Source organism: Sinohyriopsis cumingii, chromosome 2, assembly GCF_028554795.1.
Source record: "Sinohyriopsis cumingii isolate HCF-2022 chromosome 2, ASM2855479v2, whole genome shotgun sequence".
NCBI classification, from domain to species: domain Eukaryota; kingdom Metazoa; phylum Mollusca; class Bivalvia; order Unionida; family Unionidae; genus Sinohyriopsis; species Sinohyriopsis cumingii.
In genome coordinates this window covers 37,933,924-37,950,596 of record NC_142962.1, presented here as the reverse complement: position 1 = coordinate 37,950,596, position 16,673 = coordinate 37,933,924, and the positions used below count along the sequence as shown (strand labels likewise).

Below are 16,673 nucleotides of genomic sequence, written 5' to 3'. Positions count from 1 at the left end.
TATCAAAGACACAAGCATTAAGCAATGGCTATACAGGATAATTTCATGGATAGTATATCTACAGTCAACAGACTGAACCATTAGCTTAAATGGTTAGAGTGTCAGCCTAGGATGCAGGAGATTGCAGGTTTGAACCCCGGCCAAGTTATACCAAAAAGACTTAAAAACTTGCTTCACTTGCAATCAGCATTCAAAGATTACCATTAGGACTGGTTAGCCTCAAGCCAGGGTGATCTGACTGGGTGGGACATGATGCCACATGTTTGTGGCATCATCATGCCCCAGTTCCAGACATCACTAATAAATTACCATACTGCAGACATCAATATGAAATGACTCAAATGTTAAAGCTATGTTAAAAATCCAAAACACACATACACACTCAACAGTCAAAACACAATAGCACTGTCAAGATATTTTCAAAAATAACAAAAGAAAAAGAATGTGTGAAAAGTTTTGATATTTTGCTGCCATGAATCAGCTAAAAATTGTATGTGATAAATAAATATACCTTAATTTGCATTAGAAGTTTGATGTTTGCATGTCAAGGCATGTGTTTTAGGTTTTTTCTTCCATCTTTAGAGATTACACATCATTTTATGCTACACAGTCCTATCCTCACAAACTGTCCATGAACCCAAAGCATACTAAGCAGCCCTATAAACAAACTGTAATAAACCCAAAGAATACTAAGTAGCCCTCTCTGGACAAACTATCATGAACCCAATGAATACTAAGTAGCCCTATTTACATAAAGTATCACGAACCCAACAAATATTAAGTAGCCCTATTTACACAATCACAAACCCAAAGAATACTAAGTAGCCCTGTCTACACAAACTATCATGAACCCAAATAATATTAAGTAGCCCTGTCTACACAAACTATCGTGAACCCAAAGAATATTAAGTAGCCCTGTCTACACAAACTATCATGAACCCAAAGAACATTAAGTAGCCCTATTTACACAAAATACCATCAATCCAAAGACTGCTAAGTAGCTCAACACAAAATATCAACTTATTTCAAGATTTTTTATTGTATTAAGTGACATCAAGCCTTGAAAAAAATCCTCATCATGAAAGATATTTTAAAAAGTCTTAGAAAATCTGCATAATTAACTGCTCATGCCACTGATGATCATAAAATTGATAAATTAAGTTTGTGTATTTTTAATCCATCAAACAAGTTAGGAGTTTTAAAAAAAAAAGTTTAATGAATGAAATCCAGAATAATGTGCAAATTATGCACATATTTCATTTGGTAAACACAAAACTAGGTTCATGAATCAACCTAAAAATATGTAGATTTAAATGAATTGTTTTACTGTAAAATAATTTGATAGCCATAAACATAATCATTTCCACAATTTTGTAACAACCTTTTCTGTGAATATCTTCAACTTTAAAGTCAATTGCCCTTTTTATTATTTATTCATTTGTACCAGGTAAATGTTGAGTGATACATGCTCATATCATTTTCTTATGTATCTTCATTATCCAAAGTCAACGCTCCCCATCTTTGCTAAATCCTGATGTACTTTGGTGGATGTTGTCATGAAATTTAGAAAATTTAGAAGATTTACTAGAAAAGTCATTCATGTTTTCATGCAGCTGAAAACTTTCTTACTGTGTATTATAAAAATAAGATTGATTGCATTCTACACACAAGAGAGACCGACTGTTCATACAGAAAGCCAGTTAACATTCTTAAAACAATACAGCTCCCTGTCAGTGCCATAATTTTGGTCATGTGACCTTTCAATATAAATGTAAGTGTTAAGATGAATTTCATTCAGTTATGAATGTAGCTGACCTGTGACCTGCTGAAGAACTATTAGACTGATAAGGCAAAGTTCTGAATAAGTCCTACAGTCAGCCATGGTTATGAATGCCTATGACTTAATTCTAGTTGTGTACAAGGCTCACCACTGGTAGGGACTTGCCTATACCTTGATTAATGCATATGACTGTACTTCTAGTTGTAAAATTGGGGTTCACCACTGGTAGGGACTCGAACAACAACCTGTTTTTCTACAATATACAGTTAAACAGAATGACATCTTCCTCATCTTTCCTTAGATCAAGTACAATTTAAGTCTAGAACCTAGCTATGAATAAGAGATCTAAGCAGGCTGGGCCTTACAGTTTATGTGTGTGTGTGTGATTTGGATTTGTATCATTGCTTTAACAATTTTTCAATTATACTGCTACAATGTCTGCAGTGTGGCAGTTTATTGTCATGTCTAGCACTGGGGCATCATGCTGCAGACATGTTGTTGTTGTAGGGTTCAATGCCATTTTTCAGCACAAGATAGGCTATGCATGGTGGCCAGTATAAATGGTGGAGGGAAAACTCTGGAAAGAACCACTGACACACAAGAAGCTACAGGTAAGCTTTCTCACATACCCACACTGGCCACACCTGAGACTCGAACCCATGCAGACAGAGGTGAGATGGCAATGATTTGCAATGGTGAGCACTTTAGACTGCTTGGCTACTCAGGCCCCCCCCACCCCGACATGTAGCATGATGTCCCACTGTCACATTATCCTGACACCAGGCTGACCAGTCCTAACACTAACCTCTTAATTCTGAGTGCCTAGCAAGGCAGCTGCTAGTACCATTTTTATGAGTCTTTGGTATGGCCAGGCCAGGGTTTGAACCTGTGACCTCCCACATCCGAGGCACACCCTCTAACCACTAGGCCACCAGAGTGGTTCCTTATAGTTTGTCTATATAGTTCTAAATCCTAGTTATGAACAAAAGATTTAAGCAGACCAGGCCTTATAGTTTGCGAGGCCCAAAAAATAGTTAAACAGAATTATGTCTTCCTCATCTTTCCTCAAAGCCAGTACAAAGTCTAAATACTATTTATGAGCCATAGATCTAAGACCCTGACCTGCAATGCCTAAAATACTGCATGAGCATGGTGGATGCGATCCCATAACTGTACATGTATAACTTTTAAGGAATCCAGTGACTGCATAGACATACATTCAGATACAAGCTGATTGATAATATGAAGGTTAATATAAAGATTTCAAACAGTGCATGAATATAATTGTTATTTAATTTTGTTTTAACAGTCTACACTGGTGATGAAAAACTGGGTGACATGCTCATCATAATCATGTAATGGAAGTAAAAAATACTCAGCTGCTTTTGATTAACAAAAACTTAGACACAACACAAAATTAAGAACAGGAGTATACCAAACATCCTGAGTACATGTAGACAAGACAGTGGAAAACTGTCTGACAGGATTTGTCACAAACTAACCAGTTTTGTTAAAATTTATTTCACTGGATGGACTTGGGTCAAAGTACAACTAGAATGCAGTGTTGTTTGTGGTATCCAGCTAAACTTTGTTAGCCAAAATCATAGGCCCATAACTAATCTGTGTCTCCCGACTGGTTAGACAGTGACTTCATTCCTATAACAGCTGGTTTGGAAACATGAATTGCAGTGATAGGTTCTTAGTTTCATATCAGCATTGTGCATCATGGGAAAAAGTACAGAGAATCTGTCCAATCGAAGGAGGATGATAGATACCATACTTCTCACAGGGGTTTACTTCCCTTGATTAGGATAATACCACTGTTACAACACAGTCTGGGTTCATATAGAATTCTGAATGATAAATTCAGAGACTTTTCCCAAACTTTCAAACACCACAAACATAGATTTCCAAGACCTATTTTCACTAACATTTTGTATACAAGTTATGTTATCTGAGAAAACAATGAATACAAAATACTACAACATTGTTTAGTGATGAAATGAAACTGATTGGGTCATCAAAAGGAAGAAACCAGGAAACCTTGACTACATCAGAATCAAACAACCTTGGACAATTTTATTTTTGATTATGGAAAAAAATTAAAATGTTTGGGTTTATTTCAATTTTCAAAGATTTTTAAAGACCCCAGGGTAATTTGCTCGATTTTACCAAACTTTCAAAGCCTTGAAAATGCTACCTCATTTTTCCCAAACTGTCAAAGACCTTCAAAGACCATATGAACCCTGACAGTAAATTTGGTTATAAAATGCCACCTCAAAAATAATGGAAGCTTTGATAAATACATCAAAATCAATTTAAACTGCAATAATTGCAATCATTTCCCTACACTGGCTTTAGTGCAGAATGGTAATATTTTGCCAAATACATAAGAGTAAAGAGGGATTTTTTACTTGCTGTGACAGACCACTGTGCTTAGGATGCTACAAGTTATAATGATTTCATAATACATGTATACCAATGACAACACAATAGTGCATTTTTAAGCTGCCATACAGTGTGGTTCTCTTTCCTTGTTTTGACTGAATTTCAGTCTGTGAAAACAGATCAAAGTAATGAGTTCTTATTCTAATGAGTGAAGTCTGGGTTCAAAATTTTATAAGACCCAAGGATAAAACAGCCTTATGGTAGCAATATATTCTGAATGCCTATTAGCAAACGGATTGGATATTATTTTACAGCCTCATAAAGTGTAATGCAGTTGTCACCTCTAATTAGTCTACCCCTCCCCCTTCCATTTCAATAGCAACAGCATGTTTCCATGAATTGGCTAATGCAAGGTCATTATACTACAAACACACAATCATTTGTATTGAGAATATTTTGTCTATTATTCATGGGATTATTAATCATATTGATTTATTGTCTTGGTTAAAAGTTCATCAAATCAGCATCATTCAAATGTAAGGTCTACTCAATACAATACAGTCCGATGCTTGAAATGAGAGAAGTAATTAATTCTTATTTACTTCATTGATGGAGCATTTAATTGACAGAATTTGGTTATGCAGCATCTTTGCAGAAAAGACTGAGAATAACAGTGATGCACTCTCGTTTGTAAATATTCCTAAGATGAAGACAGCAAACAGCTCTGTAACACTGACATACTTCATTCTCTTGTGAAATCACAAACAGTGATAATGCCACCATCATATTGACTGCACTCCGAATAAAGTGTATCAAATAATCAGGACAAATGTAAACTATAATGAACAAGAGCACTGTGAACAGCAAATTATATATGTCTACCCCATGGTTAATGATGTTCAATGTTGATAACTGAAATTTTTTCTGTCTAGACCATTTTCTACTTTTAATCAGTGATTCTTACCTTTGACATATTGACCCCAAAATTAATAGTTTTTTCCCTTGCCCCAAATGCAAGCTGTCCACAGTGTGATGTAGAAATGTTATTGCACAGAAACTGTGACCCTGACCTGTGACCTTTTCACTTCAAAATCAACATGGTCCTTCTCCACCCCAAGTGCAAGCCATCCACAAAGTTTGGTAACCACAGATGTTGGAGAAGTAAAGATATTGTGCAAAAAACATTTTTAATCTTTCAATTAGTGACTTGATCTTCAAGCTTTTAATCCTTAAATCAGTATGGTTCCTACTTATCCCAGATGCAAGCAAGACATCCATAAACTTTGATAAATGTAGACGGTGGACTCCTCAAGCTATTGTGCAGAAATCAACTTAGTAACAGACAGACAAACTGACAGCATCACAACATAATATCTCTGTCTTACGGTGGGCATATAAAGAGAAGAAATGTGTCCACATGACACTAATATCCCTGCTAGACTGAAAGACAAAGAGGCAAGTCAAACAGACCTTAACTCAGTATAATTTTTCAGGAAAATATTTGTGAATTTTAGCTTGTGCTTGCTCATTACTGTTTTAAGGATTTTCTAGATTAAAACCAAATTTGATATGATGCCTAATATCAAGAAAATTATAATCAAGTCTGATTTGTATTATTTTTTTGAAAAATTATACTTAACAAGTACCTGAAGCTTGTAAATGAAAGAAAATTTTTAACAGACCCAATCAAAAAAGAGGTTAAGTATGCCTCATATCACTCCCCTGGCCCACATTACTTAAAAGTTCATATACAGTGTATCTCCCTGTCTAAAGATAAAGACATAATTAATATCTACAGTCTCATATTTAAAGTATTAAAAGACCTTGATGACATAAACTCATTTCCCAAGTTTAGAAACCAATGAGAAATCTAGTCTCTAGATCTAGAGAGGTAACCAACTCAAACAATCCAAGGTATCTCATTAATATCTCACTTATTATAGAACCTGAGTATGACAATAATAATAACTGTTCAAGGCAAAGCAAAATCCAACTGTAATTCAGCCTTCAGAGTGGTAACAAGCTCAACCAATCAGATATAAAATTACCTTATTATAGTCTTTGACTCAGATATCATGACACTAAAAAGTAATTACTTGTCTCTTTGCCTACTAATGTGCTGTCACATTGTAAACAACTTACCTGGGGTGGAGAATGTCACCATGACCTTGGCAATTGTCCTTTGTTGCACAACATTGCGGCTTGAATCGACACTGAAGTGAACAAAGCAGCAGCTATCTTCAAAGAGATGATGTAACTGGTAAAACTGGAAGAGATGGTCTATTGACACCCAAGCCGAAAGAGAAAGAAATTCAACATCATATTGTAGTTGTTGTTGATGTTGTAGGGTTTAACGCCATTTTTCAGCACGATACATGGCGGCCAGTATTAATGGTGGAGGAAGAACCACCGATCCACAATAAGCTAGTGGCAAGCTTTCTGACATACCTACATTGGAACATCATATTGAATTATTGCATTTATTAATGAGTTATGTTAGAACTTATGCATGTTCTTGTTTTAATTCTGAATTTGAATACATAGTTTTGAACATATTGTGAAGTATCTGCATATTTGCGTTTGAACATTGTGTGTACCTCTTATGATTTGTAAGGTCAGGAATGCATCTGATTGTGTGATGTTGGTAGTTAAGATATCAGGAATTAAAAATGTGTACTCTTGTCATGGAAATTGTTGATGTATGTATCAGGAGTCATTAAAACTGTTGCTGTATTATTTTATCATACAAGCAAGTATGGAACATTTTGATGTGAGTGTATGCATGAACTAAGGGTGTGAGATTGTCTTGGTCGAAAGGAAGACTAGACTATACATCCATTATTATTTACAGAGAAGCTTTCGGTGCTGTTTGGAGTTGTTCTGGTTGGACCGAGTGCCACCCCAAAGGTGACGAAGTAGTGATTAGTGGTTATAGAGGTCACGGGACTGGACAGAATAACTGAGGCAGAAGTTTGAAGGCAGATCGGAGAACAGAAGTGGGGGAAGTGGTAGGGTGAAGGACGTACTGGAGTACCAGTCAAGGAAAAGGAAATAATACATATGAGTAAAGTAGCAGGGACAGGATGAAACACTCATGTTGCGCATCAGATGATGAAATTGGCAGATTAAATAGGTCGACCACGTGGGGAAATTATGGAAATGTTATTAAATTAATATTCCTCACATTTTATTTTTTGCATATTATCCACCTAGACTGACAGCATTGCTGACTGGGGGCTCAGAGCTATATATCCATCAATTTAAATTTTTTAAATTGTATGTCCTCCTATGATATTAGCAAAACCACCCTAGGAAACAACATATGTGTACAAACAAAATTATGAATTTATCTGAATATTTTGTCTGACAAATTTACATTTTAATTGTCAGGATTGAGTACTGATGTGTCTGGTAAATTTGATGCTGGTTGAAAGTAGGAATGTAAACTGATTTATATTATATCCTTGCATTCCAATAATGAACAATTTCATGATAAAATTTCAGTGTTTTCTTGAACAAAAATAAAGAATTCTGGTCATATTTCTGGTGTTTGTTTTAAGTTTTGTTTGTGAGACTATGAAAGTCTTTATATCGTGTATATGTACTGCTGTTGTTGGTAGTCTAACCAGAATCTTATTGACAAACATAATCCAGTTTTAATATCAATAGTTTCATATCATAAAGGTTGTCTTTAACAACAGAATGTGTAACCAAAGTATGATATAATGCAATCTACAAAATTGTATACAAAAAATAAAATGTCTGGTTTATCTCAATATCTACTCCAGAAACTTCAAAAAGTTCAAAACACATTTGCTCGGATCATACTTAGAGTACCACAATCAGAGCACACCTCCCCACTGCTCTGTACTCTACACTGTCTATCCATTCGATCCAGAATCAAACACAAAATTTGTTCTCTGTGCTACGTTTCACTGACAGACTCCAGTCCAACATACCTATCCGACCTCACCCATGTGTACACACCAGCAAGATACTTACTCTCCTCTTCTGACAATCGTATACTCATTATTCCCACTATGAAAATGAAGTCATATGGACAATGTTCTTTTGCATACCAGGGCCTAGCAATGTGGAATGAATTGCCCACTGAACTTAGACACAAAGACACAGTGATCCCATTCAAGAGTGCTCTTAAAACTCACTTATTTTGACTACAAGAACAAACTTAAAGACCTAATAATGTTTCCTACCTTAAATATTTTCAGCATGTTTTCTATGTTTTCTAATTTCATGGTGTTTGTTTTTTGTAATTGTATCATTATGTTTTTTTTATGTTATAGGTGTTGTTTAATGTTGTAAAGTGCTTGGAGCTTCTAAAAATTAGGTGCTATACAAAGTCCTCATTATTATTATTATTATTATTATATATATATAAAATTACTTGATCCGATGTGGACACTACATGCAATTCAAATTTTGGAGGTAATTGCCCTAAATATGTAAAATCACTTATACTGGTTTAAGAATTTAACTGTGGAATGGCATTGTTTGTACTATTATTTTAGCCATTAAGACCAAACTGACTACATCCAAAATGAGGTTATCATGGGGGAAATATTAACTAATTATCTACTAATGCCAGAGAGCAATGAGAAGATAGGATATTGCCATAGGTACATACTGCATGGTAAAAAAGATTACTGTTATCAAGCCCCTTGTAGACAATAATTAGCAAACAAATGAGCTAACAATAACACATGGTAAATATAGGATTATTACAACATGTTAAAAGGGCTAATTATGTGCACATATATAACTCACAAATATAAATGACCTATCTTGCAATAACAGGAAATGAACAGCACAATGCTATTATGCAACAAATCTTGTTATAATCCTGCATTCTGATAAAGATACAAAACAAAGAAATTCATATTCTTTTACAGACCTAACGTGTCACACTGAATTTTGTGTCAAATTTACAGGTCACACATCACTATGCACTTGATGCATTCAAAATGGTATGATTAAGGCTAAAGATAAATCTGACAATGGTAACTTAAATATGAAAAACGCCAGCTCAAAATGGATTCTATGTCTTATGACCTTTTTTTTTATGTTTATATGTTTTATCTCTGTATGAAGCTTCCACAGTTTTGTAGCTCTTGAGTGTCCTTTTCTGGCAGGTATTAATATAGTGGCACCTGACACTAAATTCATCTGTGATGACAAGATCATAATTACAAAAATATCAATCGAAATTTACATCTCCTGGACTCATTTTTGTTGTTCATAGATTGTGTGCACTGCAAGCACTTTATTAATAATAAATGTTAGCTAGATCATCTATCAACATCGTCATCATTATCTGTTGTTCTAGGATCTTTTTGCATCATTCAAATAAATATGTGACACTGTGACGAAGAAGGTGCATTATGATGTGCATATTTATGGTTATTAGATGGCTACTATGTGTGTACATTCATAAATTCCATTTTGGAGGAGTAACAATAACAAGATTTTAAGATGGGTGCCATGGTGGTGATATTGGATATCAGACTGGCACCATTTCAATTTTGTACCAATTAGACTATTAAGAAATCTTTTTGTGAGGGCAAGTGTTGATAGGACTAGTCATATGATCTAGGAGAAATAACAAGATTTTCATGATGGCCATATTAGAAGTGACATCAACACTTTTAATTAAGATCAACAAGGCATCATAGGAAGTATTTCAGTGAAAACACAATGCTATTATGACGATTCATTCATGCAGAATAGTGATAACACAATGCTCAAATTGGATATCAGATTGGTATCATTTTTATTTAGGACCAACTAGACCATGGGATGAATGTATGTGTAATGTTTCAAGGCGATCTTGATAACAAACTTGTGCTAATGGATAGATGAACCACAGATGGACAATGTATGATGGACAACTGACCATCCCATAGCTCTTCTGATCTTTGACCAGTACAGCTAAAAATAGAAAACTCATGTATGAATCACATTTCAAGGGATGATGGCATGATGTCACTTGAACAGACATACCTCCAGCACAGAAACCATTAACACAATAAAATAATGTTAACCACAACAAACAAGGCTCAGTACATGTCACAGCTGTATTATCTACTGGACATAAAGATCTGGTCAAGCAGTGACACTTGCCAAATAGGACCAATAATAATGCCCCTTTTAAGCGACACTATAGCTTAGGCAGAGTAACCTGTTGTGATCAAGTGGATGTGTCATACAACAGGTAAGTTTCAATATTTCAACTGAACAACTCCCATCTCAAGTGTCATGTCCTGTCCAACTTTACCTGTTTTCAACGATACCTAGCCTAAGTAAACAACAATGTAGAACTTGGCCTAACAGGAATGTACAGTATTATACAATATATGTGGACAGCAGTATCAGTGCTTATTTGAGGATTCACCAGTTGTCGTTCTATTTCCAACCTGGCTTACCATCACAAATCCACATGACTCTTCTTAACATATTTACTAACCTGAAACAGTACCATTTCTTGACCTTTTATGTAACTCACCCCACCCTTTCCCATCCCACCTGACTAATCATTACAGAGAGGTTGTAACCCAATTACAAATATTGTGAATTTTCCTGCAATGACTATATGTATATGTATAGATTTTGAATATATAAAAAATAAACATTAAAAAATACCACTGCAGTTTAAACTTTTGTACATGGAGGCCTTCCAGACATATTTTTCAAAATTACAGGAATTTATATCGTATTTCATCTTATAAACAGAGGCAGACTATGGGGGAGTAGCATCACTGGAGCCCCCCACCTCCATAAGCACTAACTGGAATATTTGCTGTAGTTAAGTTTTCTTTACAGTCTAATGGTTCGATGAATAAACTTATGCCCTGAAAGTGCTTAAAATGCAGCAGCTTAAAAGAACTTTGCCCCATGTGCCCACACTAAGGTTTATGTCCAAATGACCCTTGTCTACTTGTTTTCGCTCCCTCTAAATGATATTTCTAAATCTACCCCTAACAAATATAGGGGTTTTATTGGGGAATTATGCAATAATGTAAAGATAATAATATACTAATATTAGCTATTTTATACCATATTTTAAAGTATGTGAACACATAAATCATCCAATATTAATAACAGAATTCATTTAAAATATATATATTCAATTACTGCTGGTTAAGCTCTATACTGACCACATCCATTGTGAAAACCAAAATGCAAACATATGGATTTATAGCCAGAATAATATGGTTCTGAGTCTGTGCAAATGAGTTGTAAAGAGGAATGTAAACACAAATAGAGACTGAGACAGCAAAATACAATTTTTTGGGAAGGTTGGATAAAGTCATGTCTGAATGGTGCAAGCCATCAATACCTGACTCTGTCATAATATCCAAGTGTTGGCAATTGCAAGCAATGCTTTGTTCAACTCCTGGCTTTTACTGTATGTCAGCAATGCATATTGGACAAATTAGACAACCAGTTAGGAGAGTTCCCATTTAGTAGACTGCTCCGGTGACCTAGTAGTTAGAGCATCCGCCTCGGATGCGGGAGGTTTTGGGTTTGAACCCCGGCCGAGTTATACCAGAGACTTACAAAAATGGTACTAACAGCTGCCTCGCTTGGCGATCAGCATTAAGAGGTTAGTGTTAGGACTGGTCGGCCTGGTGTCAGGATAATGTGACTGGGTGGGACATCATGCAACATGTCTGCAACATGATGCACCAGTGCTAGACATCACTAAAAACTGCCACACTGCAGACATCGTAGTGATATGACTGAAAAATTGTTAAATTTAAGCCATGTTAAAACTCCTAATCACACACACACACACACACATTTAGTAGGAGTCGTAAAAATAAGATTTTCAAGAAGGATGCCTGGTGGCCATACAGGATGTCAAATAAGCATCATTTTCATTTAGGACCAAATGGATATCATAATTAGTTATTGCTGAAAATCCCATGCTGATATGACCATCCATTTATGTGGAGTAAGAATAGTAACATTTCCAATCAGCACCATTTAATTTCCAACGAAATGAACGTTAGAAGTTTATTCAGGAGGAGTAGCATTGACAATATTTTCACAATGGCCATCATGGCAGCCATACTGGATATCTGACCTCCACCATTTTTTTTTTACAAAACAGTGTGTAATAAGAAGTCTTGAACTGAAAACCTCATGCCAATATGAATGACCATCTGTATGATCTGGAGGAGTAGCAATATCAAGATTTTCAAAATGGCAATCATGCCTGCCATACTCCCTGCTGGTCAGCACTGTTTTTAATTTAGGACAAACCTGACATCATAAAAAAGTCTTTTAGTACAAAACCATTTTCTGAAATGATCATCTGCTTATAAGTGTTACAACCTATCACATGTTTTAAATGGCTACCATGACCAATAAAGCTACAAATGGCTTATCTACTCTGTGTAATGACTATTGAGTAAGAGGTTTCCTAGGATTATCTATTTCTGAGGATGTACCATAACAAGATGTATTTGAAGGAAACCAGAAACTGTAGAATTATATAATGCTTTAGACAGACAGTACAATGAGCGACCCTCAAAATCAATGGGTCATTAAGGAAATAGAGACAAGTATATAATCAAATCTCATTGTATTCTCAGATCGGCCTTTCCATGCACGACATACCATGAACACAAGACTGGTCATTTTGATCAAAACCTCAATGCAGAATAACACTGACTTGTAAAACATGGTCATAATTTTAATGTGTTTATGTTTGTTTAAAAAGCAAAGAGTAGGAAATCCTCAAGAATGAAAATGGGGGTGGTTAGGTTAAAAGAACATATAGGAAAAGCCCATTATAACACAATTCGTTACAATGCGATGGCAGTATGACTTCCGTTTTTTAATTTAAGGTGACCTCTCTTTTTAACATCCTAAATACATGCTCTCTTAAAAGCCGATTATACATATCCCCAGCAGATTTTTAATCCCAGCATTGCATTTAATGTTTGCCTTAACTTACAAAATTTTCTAAAACATATTGCAGTGTTATATTTGTAAACAAAAATAAAGAAAAGCTATCAAGTTCAGACAAGTTAAAAGATTTTTTAATACAGTAGGCACTGTTTAATGTTTGGAGGAAGTAACATGTAGCTAGTTTGACATTTTCCGAGAATTTGTTAATGCAATCCTGCTTATATCACGATGTTATTCTTTGGACCCTGAGCATCATGTTATGACGGGTTTACCTGTACTATGGTCTATGATACCAAAAAACACTGGGTCAAAATTTATATATGCTTGATCGCTTGCCTATTCCAATAATGTCCTTCATCCATCACAGCATGTTTTTGGATTAGGGGTTAATTAAATTAAATAACATTATAGCAAGCATCCCATGTATATTCAAAGACAGAAAACATACAGAACATTTTATACCAGGGCATATAATATAAAAACCTATTGCCAATTTAAAAATAGATAATTTCATTAAATATCAACAAGTGAAGACAATGTTGGTGAATTGTACATATTGACACTTGAAGATAATAATATTTATAGATTTTAGCAGAATGCCAGCCCATTGTCTTAAAGATCTCTGCAAGGAAATACCTTTCCTGCATGCTGTAGATACTAAATGAAAAAAATGAGCCCTGAATATTTAAGTATTTATTCCAGATAAACTGACCAAAACTTTTAGACACCTGGCTATTGTCCTGGTAGAAATATTTTTTTAATATATAAAAGTAAACACATGTTCACTCTTTCTTCTTGTCTTTGTCCCTTGTAGCACATTCAGCATATACAGTATTCTTCAGGCACTATTACTGACACTTATTTTTATATAGGTCTTATGCTGTTTTATCAAAATGTAGTTAATTATCTCAGTAGAATCTAGCTATATATGCTGTTCTAAAAAAGAAACAGAAAACATTAGGGAAAATACCCAGGAAAAATATTTATAATTGTTACATCATTAAGTATTACACCATGAGTGTCTTGAGCCATGTGCTAGTTTGTAAACACCATGCATATGTTAATGAAGCAGTGCGGTGACATGTCAACCCTAATTACACAAGTTAATGAAGCAGTGTGGTGACATGTCAACCCTAACTACACAAGTTAATGAAGCAGTGCAGTGACATGTCAACCCTAATTACACAAATTAATGAAGCAGTGCAGTGACATGTCAACCCTAACTACACAAGTTAATGAAGCAGTGCGGTGACATGTCAACCCTAATTACACAAGTTAATGAAGCAGTGCGGTGACATGTCAACCCTAATTACACAAGTTAATGAAGCAGTGCGGTGACATGTCAACCCTAACTACACAAGTTAATGAAGCAGTGCGGTGACATGTCAACCCTAATTACACAAATTAATGATGCAGTGCAGTGACATGTCAACCCTAACTACACAAGTTAATGAAGCAGTGCGGTGACATGTCAACCCTAATTACACAAGTTAATGAAGCAGTGCGGTGACATGTCAACCCTAACTACACAAGTTCTATGCATGAGAAAATAGAAACTTGATATTATTATTGTATTATCACATCTAATCAATAGATGTCTTATATAAGAAACAATAGGTAATTAATATTTTTTATAAGGATAACAATTAACTTTCATGTCTTTTAATTTGGAGCATTTCTAGGGTGGTCAATGATACAATACAGGATACACAGCTCTAACAAAGTGTGTAATGACTAGCACAATTTATATGTGTTGGACTATTCATGGAGAAATAGACACCTTTGTTACTATCATATATAACTCACTTTTCCTTTGAAAGAGGTGAAACTGTGTGTGACACACTGATGTTGTAATTGATACTGGTTGCAAAATTATCACCATCTATTAAAGTCCCCTCAAACAGATACCTAGCTGATAACCATGTGAGGAGATTTTGACTTATGATTTTCTTGGAAAGTTATAACTTATTTTCTGTCCTGGAAATATGGCAAGTGTTGCTATTACTAGTGTAATGATAAGCTACAGGGAAATTTTGTGGAATAGTGTGTAGACTGATGAATGGACCACTGATTGAAAAGTGTTGCTATTACTAGTGTAATGATGAGCTACAGGGAAATTTTGTGGAATAGTGTGTAGACTGATGAATGGACCACTGATTGAAAAGTGTTGCTATTACTAGTGTAATGATGAGCTACAGGGAAATTTTGTGGAATAGTGTGTAGACTGATGAATGGACCACTGATTGAAAAGTGTTGCTATTACTAGTGTAATGATGAGCTACAGGGAAATTTTGTGGAATAGTGTGTAGACTGATGAATGGACCACTGATTGAAAAGTGTTGCTATTACTAGTGTAATGATGAGCTACAGGGAAATTTTGTGGAATAGTGTGTAGACTGATGAATGGACCACTGATTGAAAAGTGTTGCTATTACTAGTGTAATGATGAGCTACAGGGAAATTTTGTGGAATAGTGTGTAGACTGATGAATGGACCACTGATTGAAAAGTGTTGCTATTACTAGTGTAATGATGAGCTACAGGGAAATTTTGTGGAATAGTGTGTAGACTGATGAATGGACCACTGATTGAAAAGTGTTGCTATTACTAGTGTAATGATGAGCTACAGGGAAATTTTGTGGAATAGTGTGTAGACTGATGAATGGACCACTGATTGGAAAGTGCAGTAGTTTTCATTTACAACTGTATTATTTTGCTTGATCAACTGGGAAAGATTGGTGGTGTTTGACAAAGTTTGATCAAAGCAGGTTTGGCATAACACAGCTGTTGTCAAATTTGCCTTGCTGCAGTTGTTGACAGAGTTCAGATTTTTTTATAGGCATTGATATGCATAAACTGTGTAACTGAAACAGTGTTTTTTAAAAAAGTTTATGACATAAATATTTTCTCACAGTTCAGTTTTGTAATATGTTTAGAATTCAGCTTGGTCAAGTTTGTTTTCAAAGCTATTTGTTTTTTCATTAGGGTAATCTTGCCCCAACTAGTGCCCATAAAACTGCCACAGCTGGTGTCCATTAAAATACATTGCTCTTTTGGCCTAGGTGCATTTACATGGGATACATGGGCAAGGTAGAATGTATGATCAGGTCACATAACAGTGGGACATTTGTTTTCATGACAGACACCAGACACCTATCTGGAAACATGTGGTTAGCATACATTCTTGGTTTTTCATTGTTTGTTTTCTTTACATCCTCCAATGTTCTTGTCTTCATCTGTCTATCATTAAACTTGAAATATTCTAATAGTAAATCTAATTGAGTCCATCTTCTTTAACAATGACTAAGCATTCTCTGAGCACATCTGTATGTCTGAATTAATTGTCCATCTTCTTTAACAATGACTGAGCATTCTCTGAGCACATCTGTATGTCTGAATTAACTGTCCATCTTCTTTAACAATGACTAAGCATTCTCTGAGCACATCTGTATGTCTGAATTAATTGTCCATCTTCTTTAACAATGACTGAGCATTCTCTGAGCACATCTGTATGTCTGAATTAACTGTCCATCTTCTTTAACAATGACTAAGCATTCTCTGAGCACATCTGT

At 35.2% G+C, this 16,673-nt stretch overlaps 1 protein-coding gene and 1 long non-coding RNA gene across 2 annotated transcripts in view; one reads left to right on the top strand and one right to left on the bottom strand.

The window, feature by feature from the left end:
* LOC149804667 (autophagy-related protein 2 homolog B-like) overlaps positions 1–16,673 on the bottom strand; it is a 206,742-nt gene that overhangs the window by 154,843 nt on the left and 35,226 nt on the right. The window lies entirely within an intron of this gene.
* Positions 6,300–7,708, top strand: LOC149804668 (uncharacterized). The gene is made up of 2 exons (XR_016416436.1): positions 6,300–6,428; positions 7,020–7,708. It is a non-coding gene; the product is annotated as an uncharacterized LOC149804668 (long non-coding RNA).